The following is a 10,242-nucleotide window of genomic DNA, read 5'->3' as shown; positions in this document are numbered from 1 at the left end:
TAACTTACGTGTACCGGTACTTGTAGTGTAGGCTTACGTAGTTAACAAAGTGGGATGAGGTTAAGCACACCAGAATTGGAAATAAAACGTGATCAATAAATTTTATTGTAACAGAATTTTTCTACGTCTCTAGTAAAGCAACAAATAAAAATAACAACAAAATTAACAGCTATAATTAAAAACATATCCTTTGAAAAAAAAGTAGGCCTAAGCATTAATAATCCCACCATAATTGAAAATAAAACGTGATCAATAAATTTCATTAAAACAAACTTAATTCTTCTACGTCTCTAGTAAAATATTATTATTCCAATTATTGTATTTTGGCCATTAACATTTTCATTACAAACAATAACGAACATTTCACAAGCATCAATGTGAAATACGCAACGAACTAGCACTCGATGGAAATACGACACAGTCCAAAGTCGACCGTGGACAGTCTATTGTTTCTAGTTGCTAACCGCTTGGAGCGCTTTATCACGAGATTTGCAAAAAATCACCTCAAGCTTCACGTCTGTATATAGTAGACTGTGATTCTATCTACAGTAAAATACAGAGTGCCGAAAAGATTTTGCACGACAAAAGCAACATTGGTACTAGCATTCACAAAACTGCAACCACAGTCTCCAGTGCATCGACTTTCTGCCAGACGGAGGGTTTATTAAATCCTGAAGTGTACGACGGCAAGAAGTACGATTCTGATATTTGCGGAATGTCTTTTCGCGACTTCGGAAGACTCAAATCGGGGGATTTCGAAAACTATTCACGCGTTGACTCTAGTGCGAAACCATTCAGTTGTGATGTTTGTGGAAAGTGCTTTACGAAGTCCAGCGATCTCAAGAGGCGTTCACTGGTGCACACAAACGAGAGACCATTCTGTTGTGATGTGTGTGGGAAGTGTTTTACAAGGTCTTCACACCTTAAAACACATTCAATGATGCACACAGGCGAGAGGCCATTCTGTTGTGATATGTGTGGGATGAGATTTTCAAGGTCCAGCCAGCGAATAGGGATTATAAAGAATGGACACTGAGCGAATTTTCCTGTGTTTTGTTTCTCTGTGCGCCAGCGTTTAGTTCTACTTTCAAGCGCTAGAGGTTAGTGTAATCGAGCATAGACTAATATAAGAATTGAGAATAGAGTTGAGACACAGGATTCAAACATCGCCTACCTTATTGCATAATCCAGTAACGCTTTGCTTCAAATAAATTCAAGTTAACAGCTTTTTATTATTTCTCAGTGACAAACTAGTTGTAATAATAATATTTTATATTTCAGATATCATAAATTATATTATAAAATAATATAATACATTATAAAATTAAGTATCGAATTCGTTTAATATTTGTATATAATATAATACAGGTATATGGTTTTACGTCTCATAAAAGTTTTGTTTTTTCTTTTTCAGCGCTATCAAATCATTACATATTTTAATTGTTGTTGGGGTTAACGTCTCAACTACTGTATCATTATAAAGGAACTCTAGAGTCTAGACATTACAGTTAATGAAGGATTTATTATTTTATGCATCCAATTTATTTTATTTTGAGTACATAATGTACCTAGATGTATTAATTATATGTGTTATATTTCCGTTGTGTCGACTGCTAGCTGGTGTGATGTCAGCGTCAACTCTACGGAGAAAGCAGAATCTCACGCTCTAGCTGGCTTGAAGGTTATTGAAATCAGTCCAGCTACATCAAAGGTACCGACGCGAAGTGTCCATTCTTTATAATCCCTATTCGCTGGTCCAGCGTTCTCAAGAGGATTCACTCTTGCACATAAACGAGAGGCCATACAGTTACACTGGCTGAAGCCATTCAGTTGTGACGTTTGTGGAAAGTGTTTTTCGCTCTCGAAATATCTCAATAGGAATTCACGCGTACACCAGTGCGTGAAACAATTCCGTTGTGACGTTTTTTGAAAGACTTTTTCGGTCTCCGTACATTTCAATAAGCATTCACGCGAACACACGTGTCAGAAGTCATTTGATTGTGAAGTGAGGGCGAACTCTTATAGAAGCTCTTCAAATCTAAATGAGGCATTCTTTCGTGCGATCTATCACGATGCTATTCAATACAGACTTCAGTGCAAAGTTTTCTTCTCGCGCAGAATATCTCTCTATGCATTCACGTTTTCACACAGATCTCATTGAGCATTCACGTATTTCACAGTTGAGAAGCCATTCAGTTGTGATGTGTTTGGGAAGTGTTTTATAATAAAGAAGAGAAAGTGCACACTCGTGCAAAGTGAAAGAGTTTTAGGGTTTTTCCCTACGGGCGCTGTCTTCACTGTATGAAATCAATGATTTCGTTCTTTCGGTGTAGCATAGGATATGGTATCTTTCACAAGATTTCTTGCACAGTAGACACACGCAGCTTCCACATGGTGAGTGGTACTATGCAGTGTTGCAGACTTTGTGATGAAACTCATGTACAGCCATTCTTGTCACTAGATGTCTCAGCTTGTAGTTCCCATGAGTCCAGAGATCAGGGTCCCGTTTCACAATCCTTACAAATTACAAATTAACAATTTCCAAATAACAAGTCATCATCATCATCATCATCATCATCATCATCATCATCATCATCATCATCTTCCTAACAAGTATTAGGCCAAGTGGCCTGTTACGGTCTCAAACTAGAATTTTCAGCCCATCTCTTCTTTGGACGGCCTAGAGATCTTTTGCCATATGGATGGTAATGAAGCAGTGCTTTTGGAATTCTGCATCGATTCATTCGTTCGAGATGACCCTTCCACTGAAGTTGATATTTGCTGATGAACGGCATAATGGGTTCTATTTGAAGTTGTTGCATTAGGTCCTCTTTTTTTTTTTATGATCCCAGCGAGTATATCCAGCTGTTGCTCTCATAAACCTCATCTCACTTGCTGTTATTCTACTGACATCTTTATTCTTCGCTACCATAGCTTAATACTGGTTGTGCTAAGGTTTTATACAAGCCTATTCTTGTGTGTCTTTGTACTAGTGAAGGTTTCATGATTTTATTAATGATCTCCATTGTTTTATTATATTTACATATTTTTTCAGCAATATCTACTTCATCATAAGGTGATAGTGTATAGCCAAGATAAGTGAAGGTATTTACTCTTTCTATTATTTTATTATTCAAACAGATTTTGCTTGGTACAGGGAATTTCCCACAAAATGACATGATTTTCGATTTTTCAATATTAATTTCCATGTTATATTTTTCACTGACCATATTTAAATTGTGTACTGAATATTGTAAATCATCTTCAGTTGATGCCATGAGAACTAAATCATCAGCGAAAAGTAAAGCATCAAGCTGCAAATTTCGATTAATTGGAATAAATCCATGTCGTGTCTAAATAACAAGTAATAGATTACAAATGCTTGTAAATTGTGTTTCACAATGCTATTTTATTAGTTTGTAAAGTCTGACGAACTTTACAAAATCAGCTAAAGAAATTTACAAATGCGCATTATTGGTTACACAATATCGCCAACGACAGTTTACAAAAATCGCTAAGGAGCAGAGTTGAAGTTGCTGTACTTTTACTACTATCGATACATATGTTTATATTTTGTACTAAAATAGATTATTCTAAGCTTGCTGATTCATATTTCACCAACAGAAAATATAAAGTATTAAGAAAAATTAAAAGTATTTAGATTTTTATATATTGGCGACAATGGAGTTTCATGTGATATGATTGGGCGAGTATACCAATACGTCTATTACTTGAATGACCAAAGTTAGCACAAAATTCAGCTAAATAAGTAAATAACAGATTTGGTCCACGTATATATATGCAATTGATAAAATAATTACGATGTCTGACCACAAAATCAGGTTAATTTTTTTGTGTTGATCCATCAGTATTTATTGTTGCATCCATAACCTCACAAACATTAGCGATCCCATCAGCAGCATAAAAATTCTGTGCTATAGTAAATAACATTTTGGTGATCAAAAACCTGCCCCGCATTTAACGCTTTTAACAATATCAACTACCGTGAGGGCACTTTTACACACTGATATCGTAGAAATTCCATGCTTATCTGCTAACCCACGGAACTGACAGCTAGTATGCATCCAATGCAAAACAATACAGTTCTCGCTTTGAGGTTAGGGCATCACTTTTCTCTTTCGGAGGTTTGATATGATGTCTCATATCTTGTAGGTAGGAGAGATTCCAGCGAAACGGGACTCGAAATGACTTCAGAATACCGCGTAAGTGGTGTCGATATTGAATTATTTATTTTTGGTGCAGGGAACTTCTTTATTAAGTGCGAGTATTTATTAAATACAGTCTTCGTATATAAATACTTACGCGGTATTCTTAAGTATAGCGCGGGACTCATTCGAAACCTTTCATTAAATTTATACCATGATACGAACGTGTTATTAATTCTTGCCCGGAGAATTTTACGTATACGTCTTCGTTTGATTAGGCCTAAATTCAATATATTCGTCTGAGTTATTAGAACTCCTTAATAGCATCAAAACTGCTTTAGTTTAATTCTTAATATTATCCAGTTACTCAAAAATTAATTTAATAAGTATTTCTTTATTGCATTTATTCATAATTTTTTGCAATATCAAACTTTACACATCTCAGATGTATTGTAGAAAATGTGCTAATTTTACAAGTAAAATTCACGCGTTTGTAAAATTACTCTTCATTGTGAAACAGAATACTTTTAAAGTGAGCAAAATTTAATTTGTAAAGATCTGATTTCCTTTGTAAAGTTCAACATTACGAACAAAGATTGTGAAACAGAAATTTACAATTTACAAGCAAAGTTTACAATTTACAAAGATTGTAAACATTGTGAAACAGGCCCCAGATGTCATCGCTTCGGTGCTGTAAAATTCAGGCCAGATGTCTTCTTTCTTCTCTTTGCACTTCTGTAGAAAGGCTGTGCTCGCTCTGGTAGCTCGTAACAGGTATTGGATTCTTAATTCTTCACCAGGAAGGGCTGCCTGGTTAATTCATAAACCAGCCTCGATGGGGTTGGTGGCGACAGGCATGGTGCGCGTTTTAGGTAGACCGCTTTGACTTTCTCCAGCTCTGCTATTTTCCCTTCTGTGAGGTATGGCCTTGTGACTTGTATTCCGTAGTACAATATTGGCAGTATTTTCATTTTGAAGAGAGCAAGTGCTATGTTCAAGGACAGTTTAAGGCTGGTTCACAATAAACCAGAAACGAGAATCGGAACGAAAACGAAAACGGTAAAATTATTAAAATGTATACATTTAAATGTGAGCATTCACAATTAACTAAAAGCTTGCCGGGATCGGGAACGGAGAGTTGGCCAAGTTTCAACTTTGGCGTTCACGTTTCCGATCACAGCCCACTAGATTCATTCTATTGCCATTTGAAAGCTATTTTGTAGGAAGAAGACCGTGACATAACCTATGCATTATTTTGTTCGGTGCTGTGCATCATGGAGCAAAGTTTTATTTGATGAGATTCTAGTGTTGAGGAAAATCCTCACGTTTACGATAAGCGGCGCGCCTCGTATAAAGATGAAGGAGAGTAAGTGGCTTTCAATAGCTGCATCTTTGAAAACCGATCGGAAGCGAATCATATTTTATTACTGTATTGGTTGTATTACACACTACATTTTCATGCTTCAGTTCAATAACTACTGTTGTGTTCATTTTTGTTCTATTACAAAAATGTTTCTTCTCTAATTATTTTACGTTATGGTAGAATTAAAATAGGTTGTGATAATAAAGATGTATGGGCATATTTATAGTCCCACACCTAATGAAATGTTTCAGTTGAAATTTCGAAGTTGGTTAACCTGTGTTTATGTTGGCTGCCTTGTACTCATGAGAGAACGCCATTGGTCAATTATACACATATAACATCAGAATGCGTAATATCGACTTTACATATCGTTATTGACCATTGACATACATATCGATATGCATAGTCGTCTACGTTCTCGGTTTATTGTGAATCAAAAATTTTCATATTCACGTCCTCTGCTTCTCCATATGTCACTCATTGCCACTATGGCACTTCTAGATTTCTCCTTCACGTGCTTTGTAAACGTTGTTCCTTCCGTCTGCAGGTGATGCCGAGGTAACAAAAGTGATTGACGCATGATAAAGGGGTTTCATTATAACAAATCGTGTCTTTTGGTGGTGTTCTTCCTCCCCTCCTGAAAACCATTGTTACCGTTTTGGTCTCATTTATTCTCAGGCCGTTTTCGGTTGCCCACTTTGCAAGATCATTAAAGGCTTGTTGGAGGTAACTTTGCGATTCGGAGAGTATTGCCATGTCGTCTGCGTACACGAAGACTTTTACCTTGCCCTTCCTCACAGCCTTGATGGCTTCCATGGTGGCTAGATTGAAGAGCAATGGGCTTAAGGGATCCCCTTGTAGGATTGCGATGTTCTGTTTTATGGGTTTGGATGTTGTCAGGTCGTCGTTCACTTCCACGTAGTTTGTCGATAGGATGTCCTTTATTAATGTGGTGATATAGTGATTTTTCGCGCTCGGAATATCTTAATGTGTATTCACGTATGCATATATAAGATATATTCTTCAGCTGTCATTTGTGTGAAATGCGTTTTCTATGGCCCTCACATCTTAATATACATTCATGCGTGTACATAATTATGTTGTATAATAAATATTTAAATATCCTGTACTTTAATCACTGTATGGTTTTATTATGTTAGCTTTAATTTGTACTTCAGCAAGATAATCTTTCTTTGTTCTTAACGTCTATAATAAATTGTCTGTGTTTTTTTTTAATCACTTAATCTATTATTACTTTGACTTTTATTGTAATTGTAAATTTAACATTAATTGTAATTATAATTTTAATTGTATTCTTAATACTGTATTTGTAATTCTCATCTAGGGGTGAAGATTAGCTTGAAGGCATTATCTCTGTCAGGTTAAATAATAGTACATTATGCAACGAGCCCATCATGATATTAATTAAGACGCAAGTATGTTTGTTTATGAAACGAGCGCAAGCGAGTTTCATAATTTTCATACGAGCGTCTTAATTACCATTACAGGCGAGTTTCATACGATTTTTTATGCTCGACCATATTTCTAACTTGGAATTATTCAGAATTATTCATTTTATTTGTATCTAACTGAAAAGTGGAACTGACTTTGTGCAATACCTCGTAAATTGTGAGATCTGCGCAGATGCGAAAGTATTGATTTTTTCCGACGCACAGATCTTCACATTGGCCTTGATAGCCTATAACCTACAGAGTAAACTAAATATTAACCTTGATATAACCTTGAAATTAAATTAGATATTGAAAAATGAGATGAAAAATTAAATTTATTTGAATATTATTTACAATTAACACTAATTATTATAATAACAAAACATAACCTTCTTCGACAGTATCGGATTTCCAGCCTCCGTGACGTTTCCCTCGTCTTTTGATTGCATATCCGAGAATAATCGAAAACCTGAACATTAATGAATAGGTGTACTTTAATGACATGCATTAAAGGACTGCTACCAGGTGTATAATTACTACATTTCGGCATGGTCGAGCATAAATCATTATATAGTATACAATGCTGTTCATATGCCAAAACCCATATGATGGATGTTGTGTGGAAGGTCTTTTTGTGCTAAGTGCCGAGAAGTGATTGAATGGTCAAATTTTGGCTTAATTTTGTTGAATAGGGTAAGTGTGCAATGTGATGTTTGTGGGAGAACCTATACACAGTCGAGGAGTCTAGAAACTCAGCAATCTATTCCCACAAGCAAAAAACCGTACTAGTGGAATGACTGGGAAAAACTTTCGTACTATAGCCATTTCAAAATGTAAGTATTACACAAGCGAGAAACATTTCAAGAGCCATATCTGTCCACACGTGCGAATAATACATTTCCTTGGAAACACTTGCTAGCGTACAAGCACTCCAGAATCCATTCAGTTTGAAAGGTATGGCTGTTATTTTGTAGTCACAGGTCTGATCTCTTACAGTTCCCGAAATTCACTGTGACTGGTAATAGCGATTTTATCAGAGAATTTTTGCGCGTTCAATAATATTTACGTAAGATAAGAGCATTTTTTCTTGGAAAACTACAATGATTGAATTGCAGCTGTAGTATCAAAGACTTACGGGCAATAACCTTTTGATTGGCACGAAAATCTTTAGATCCCCGTTTTGTTGTGCAAGTTAATCTTCAGATCTTAACTCGTTTTCACTCCACAGCTGTCACACATACGTAACTACGTCACATCCGCTATGAGTCACGTATCGGTCAGAGATGGCGCTTTCTCGCAACTTCGATTTTGGAACTATTGAGAGTTGGAACCAGTGGCAAATATCTCACGCTAACAAGATCACAGGTTTATAAGTTACACCTCAGCTATATTGTGGAAAGAATTGTCTGAATTCAGGTTACTTACAATGGCATGCAGGCATACATACTGGGGAGATGTAATCCACTTGAGGTATTATTGTTATTATTATTACACCGATATGCATTTAAAAAACATTTCTGCTACAATTACTTGTTCTAGTTAACTGAAGTGCCCTGAATCCGAATCTGTATTCATATTTTCATTACCACGCTAGATTTTTCTCTAATTTTGAAAATGAAAGTGAAAAAATGTGAAAGCTGATAAATGTCATGATTAAAAAATAAATTCTATACCATAATTTAAGTTGTATGATTGCGTTTAGGTGCTGAAAATTTGTTTGTTCCGCGCCTGTATTCACATTTTCTTTGTCACGCCAGGATTTTTTGTAAATTTTGAAAATAGGGACGTAAAATTCAAAATTTAAACGAGACTATAAAAAAAAAAGTCAAATCAAAGTAAGACCATTTTCAATGTAACATACAAGAAATTTGATCATTTCAAATATTAGAAAAAAATACTTCACTTATGTGATGAGGTACAACAGAAAAATCGCCTTTTTTTGACTAATGTGCTTTCTCCCGACGACCAAAAAATTTGTATACCCATTCAAATGTTCAAAATTTCGAGCGGAACGAACCGTTTTGATGCCCTTCGGGGAATCCCTCTTTATGCATCAGCAATAATTCGCCAATATTGCTGCATTCCATTTGCCCCGGCACCATATTTAAATGTTTATCAAATTCTGATCATAGTAGAATGCAATCAATATATCTGTGCGATTCTTTCCCGGATTCGTTACTTCTGGAATTCTTCTTGGCGGTAAGCATCAACAGGAAGTAATTTCATTGCACTATTACGTTCTGTTCACAAAATAAACACACATTTAAGGCTTATACCTACCAGTTTGAAGAAGTTCTACACGAATAAATATAGAAATGAAGTGCATTTTTTTTTCAATTTTTCCTAGCAATATTAAAACCAAAAAAAAAATGGGATTTATGTTTTTCTTCTCGATAACTTTTAATTTATATTGTCTTATAACATTTTAGTGATGCCATTATGTCTAAATTACCAGCTTTAACTTAATAACAATAATAATAATAATAATAATAATAATGTATAATTTATCTAGGGGTATATACTAATTTCAGTATTTAGACGGTTTTATGAGCACCAAGGAGATATTAATTGCTACTTTGCTTTGTATTTTACAGAATGTTTACTTTAACCCTCATTACCCATTTTTGACTTACACCACTTCTGCTCTGAACGGCTCTATTATGAAATTCCTTTAGCTACGGTACTCTCAATGCTATGCATATAGCTACGTAATCAAATCAGGGGCGTAGCGTCCATGGATGTGGGAGATGTGTTACATACCCTGCAATTTCCTTCAAGGTGACTCTAGTGAATTATGAATTATAATATTGTAACATATAATCGTTTTCGGACAGATCAAGTTTTCCCAGAATGTTTGATTTTGAATTCGCACTATTTTTTTAATCACCTTGAACAGAAGGCGCGACCATTAGTAAGAATTATACTGTATCTCTATGGGCACTGCCCGCTTGATGTTTAAAAACACTTCGCAACGTCTCAACGACATCTGTCGTCAGCCCGAGGAAACTCGTGCAGTGAGCATGCTCGTGACCCCGGGGATGTACAGCGTTGTAATACATATTGTCGTATAGTCATGCTTGTGTTATAATATTATTTCCAGTGACTTATAAAGAATGATGAGCGAGTTATTTGTTCCAAAATGTGTACTCTTTTCATTTGTGAACACTGGAGATTGTTTTGAAAGCTTAATTGTTTAGTGTTGAAATAAATTATTTAGGTTAAGATCTTTGTGTTACGCGCTTATGGGCTCAAGATATGTACG

The 10,242-nt window shown here is 35.5% G+C and overlaps 1 protein-coding gene across 6 annotated transcripts in view; it reads left to right on the top strand.

Annotated features, from left to right (window-relative positions):
• The window catches only part of LOC138692019 (gastrula zinc finger protein XlCGF26.1-like), a 94,588-nt gene that overhangs the window by 9,504 nt on the left and 74,842 nt on the right, over positions 1-10,242 (top strand). The window contains exon 5 of one of the 6 annotated variants that reach the window (XM_069814802.1): positions 1-6,849. This exon is cut by the window's left edge and continues 1,732 nt beyond it. The exons of the other annotated variants lie outside the window; for them this stretch is intronic. The gene's annotated coding sequence lies outside the window, so the exon portion shown is untranslated. Of the gene's footprint in view, positions 6,850-10,242 lie in introns of those variants that run through there. 6 annotated transcript variants of the gene reach the window in all.

This window comes from Periplaneta americana, chromosome 16, assembly GCF_040183065.1.
Source record: "Periplaneta americana isolate PAMFEO1 chromosome 16, P.americana_PAMFEO1_priV1, whole genome shotgun sequence".
NCBI classification, from domain to species: Eukaryota; Metazoa; Arthropoda; class Insecta; order Blattodea; family Blattidae; genus Periplaneta; species Periplaneta americana.
Note: the sequence above shows the minus strand (reverse complement) of the source record. Positions and strands in the feature narration are given on the sequence as shown.